The following is a 3,655-nucleotide window of genomic DNA, read 5'->3' on the forward strand; positions in this document are numbered from 1 at the left end:
TAGGTCTCGAGAATCCCGAAAATCTCTAAAATCCCAAAATAGTTCCCAGATTGAGTCTCTGGTCTCTATTTCGTTTCCTCTTTAATTACCTCTATTTTAATCTTTCTTCCCCTATCTTCATCTTTGCTTTTATCTGTATCCTCATCCTCCTCTTTGTCTTTACTTTTATGTTCATCATTTTATTCAGCAACATATTCCCCTTCACATTTGCCCTTATATATATAAGTAAAGTGTTTAAATTTACCTTGGTCTTCATTTTTGTCTTTATCTGTACGCATCTTTGTTTTTGTTTTTATTTTTACCTTTGCCTTTATCCTTTTCTTCATTTTATACGTAGTCACCTTTACTTTCACTCTTGTATTGGTCTTTTTCTAATTGGTATTATTTAACCTTTTGTTAGCAAATTTTTGTTAAATTAATACCATATGCATACACACAAGAAGCACTTGTTTCAGCCCCAACCATTTCCGCTGCACCATTTCCGTCGCACCATTTCCGTTGCATCACTTCAGTTGCATCATTTCCGTTGCAACATTTCCGTGTGCAATTTCCGCTGAATTTGCCAATTTACTCCCAACCAACCAACCGCCGCTAAAGAAGTTTCATTTCAAAAATTGCCTCTCTGCGCATATCGTCTCAGGGCGATATTTTGCCACACGAAAAAGCCACAAAACTTGATTTGTCACAGCGGCCAATTTTAGCGAAATTTTCATTTAAACTCGCTATACCACAGACGTTTATGACTCGATTGATTTGAAATTTGTGCACAATAAACTAGATTATATTCTGAAGAAGATGAGTCTAACTGCACTTCATAATACTTATTTAAAACGAAATGGCGGATATTGTAACATTTTTATAAAAATTAAGGGGGTGGTTTTTACAAATGAAAAAGTTGTGTTATGAAGTTTAAAATTTTTGTTTTGTTTTAATGCAGCATTAAAGACAAATATATACGGACATTTTCGGGAAAGGTTCAGATTTAGACAACAAGTAGTTCTAAAGTTATAACACTATTATGGTGACACCCACAAGCGGGTGCTCGCCTCTAGATGACAAATATTTTTACATAGCACTTGTACAAGTAATTTTGGAAGTAATATTAAGTGAACTGTTGAAATTCATAAATTTATCAGTGTAATATAACTTATTAAAGCTCTACATACCTACATATGTATGCATATACATATATAATTACACACATAGTCAAAGTGGTTATTCGTACAGTGATTGTTTTACAATATTCGCAACGTTTTTAATTTTTCACGAAAATACTGTTCATATTTCAACAAAACCATATAAATGAAATTTTCAAACTTTTGGCTAAACTTTAAAAAAATTATACAAATTTTCATCAAAATTTTGAATGACAGTTTTTAGAAAAAATTTAGTACGCAAAGTTGTAGCTCATTAAATCTCAGCTAATAAATCGGAAGCTTCAAGTCGCTTTAGACTACCTTTGATTTTTTAGAATTGGTTTTTCAAGGTTGTCTCATATCTGCTCCCATGAGCAAAATGTAGTTTTGCATGGAAGAAAACGTTCAACACCATTGAGAAAAAGAAAATCTAAAAAATCAACACAATTTTTCTCTAAAAATTGTCAATCAAAATTTTGGAATATAGATCAAAATTTGTAGAATTTTTTAAGTTTTGCAAAAAGTTTTAAAATTTAATTCGTATGGTTTTTGTTAAAATATCAAGTATATTTTCGTGAAAAACTACCGAATAATCATTATTCAAAACATTGCGAATATTGTGAAACAATCACTGTACGAATAACTATTTTGATTATATATGGAGTCACGTGCATATTTACTATGTATGTATGTATGAATGTATGTATGTATGTAAGTATGTCCATTAAGTTTAGTAATAGTTATATAACACTGATAAACTCATGCATTTCAACATTTCACTTAATATTACTTCCAAAATTACTTGTACAAGTGCCCAGTAAAAATATTTGTCATCTAAAGGCGAGCGACCGCTCGTGGGTGTCATCATAATATTGTTGTAAATTTAGAACTACTTGTTGTCTAAACCTGAAACTTTCCCGAAAATGTCCGTATATATTTGTCTTTAATGCTGCATTAAAACAAAACAAAAATTTTAAACTTCATAACACAACTTTTGCATTTGTAAAAACCACCTCCTTAATTTTTATAAAAATGTTAAAATATCCGTCATTTTGTTTAAATAAATATTAAGAAGTGCAGTTAGACTCATCTTCTTTAGAATAGTATCTAGTTTATTGTGTACAAATTGCAAATCAATCGATACACAAAGGTCTGAGATATAGCGAGTTTAAATGAAAATTTCGCAAAAATTTTCCGCAGTGAAAAATCCGATTTTGTGGCTTTTTCGACATAAAGACCTGAGTAAAAAATTTGGTAAAAATTAACTGTAAATGTATTTTTGAATAAGCTATCGATTACAATTGGTTTGAAATCGCTCCAGTTCATTTCAATTATGTTTTTTTACGCTGCTTGTTGTTTTCGCTGTTGTTGTCGCCCAATTTGCGAGAAAAGAATAACGGACCTGCGCATTGCGCAACCTTTTATATATGAACCTTGCGTTCGTGTGCATGTAGGCAGCGATACAGCAAAAGATCTGCAATGAAAATGTTCCCTTTGGCTCTGTACATATGTACATACACAATGTTGTTGCATATCTATACATTCATTCACAGTATCAATAACAGTGTGTCCAGATTGCTTAAAAAAACCGCAATTTTTGGAAAAAAATCGCCAATTTTTTTTTTGTTTACAAAATTTATAAAATCGATTTAGCAGATCTTATATTTAAAAAATGAGATCTTGTTATAATATAGTTTTTAATATAATAGTAATGTACAAAACATTTTCTTTAAAAATACGCATAATTTGTAAAATATTTCTTTCACCACATTTTGCAATAGGACTGCGTTAATAACTAAATTTATTATAACTCATATTAATTGATTAATCGCACAATCCGCTTTTAAAAGATCGGCGCTAAAAATTAAATAAAAACCTATAATAAAGCGAGATCTGCTATTTCCACAATTCCTTTAAAATCGCCTACATATACATATGTTGTTGCCATATATTGACCTATTCAACCTTGATAACATACCGTTTGATATTGGAAACGTTTTGCAGCAGAAACTATTAGCCTGCATATAACACTTTATTCGAACTATTGAATTAAGACTTTCCAACCTCATCCTATTTCGAATTTTAGTTTTTGTTGTATTCAATCCGGAAAAAACGCGCTCAACAAAGCATGTGAGTGCGGTAAGATAATAATATGAATTTACTTATACTAGTGTTCGCCCAGCGGTTGAAATTCAACCGCTACAATTAAGGATAGTTTATGTGAGTTGAGTTGAGCTGAAATAAAATTTGTTGGAATGGGTTAAGTGGAGGGGAGTTTAACTTAGTACTTAGCATAACATAACATAGAATAGCATTAGATTCAATAGCATAACATATGTAGCAAAACACATCACAATATAACATCGCACATTCTTCAGTTGTATTTCTTTTTTATCCCTATCACTTTCTTCCTCTCTATCTTTGTCTCTATCGCTTTTAATGTTTATGTTTATGTTAATGTTTATCTACACCTTCATGTTCATGTTCATGTTCATGTTCATGTTCATGTTCATGTTCAT

Source organism: Rhagoletis pomonella, unplaced genomic scaffold (assembly GCF_013731165.1).
Source record: "Rhagoletis pomonella isolate Grant_MI unplaced genomic scaffold, Rhpom_1.0 Rhpom_scaffold_00014, whole genome shotgun sequence".
In the NCBI taxonomy this organism is placed as follows: domain Eukaryota; kingdom Metazoa; phylum Arthropoda; class Insecta; order Diptera; family Tephritidae; genus Rhagoletis; species Rhagoletis pomonella.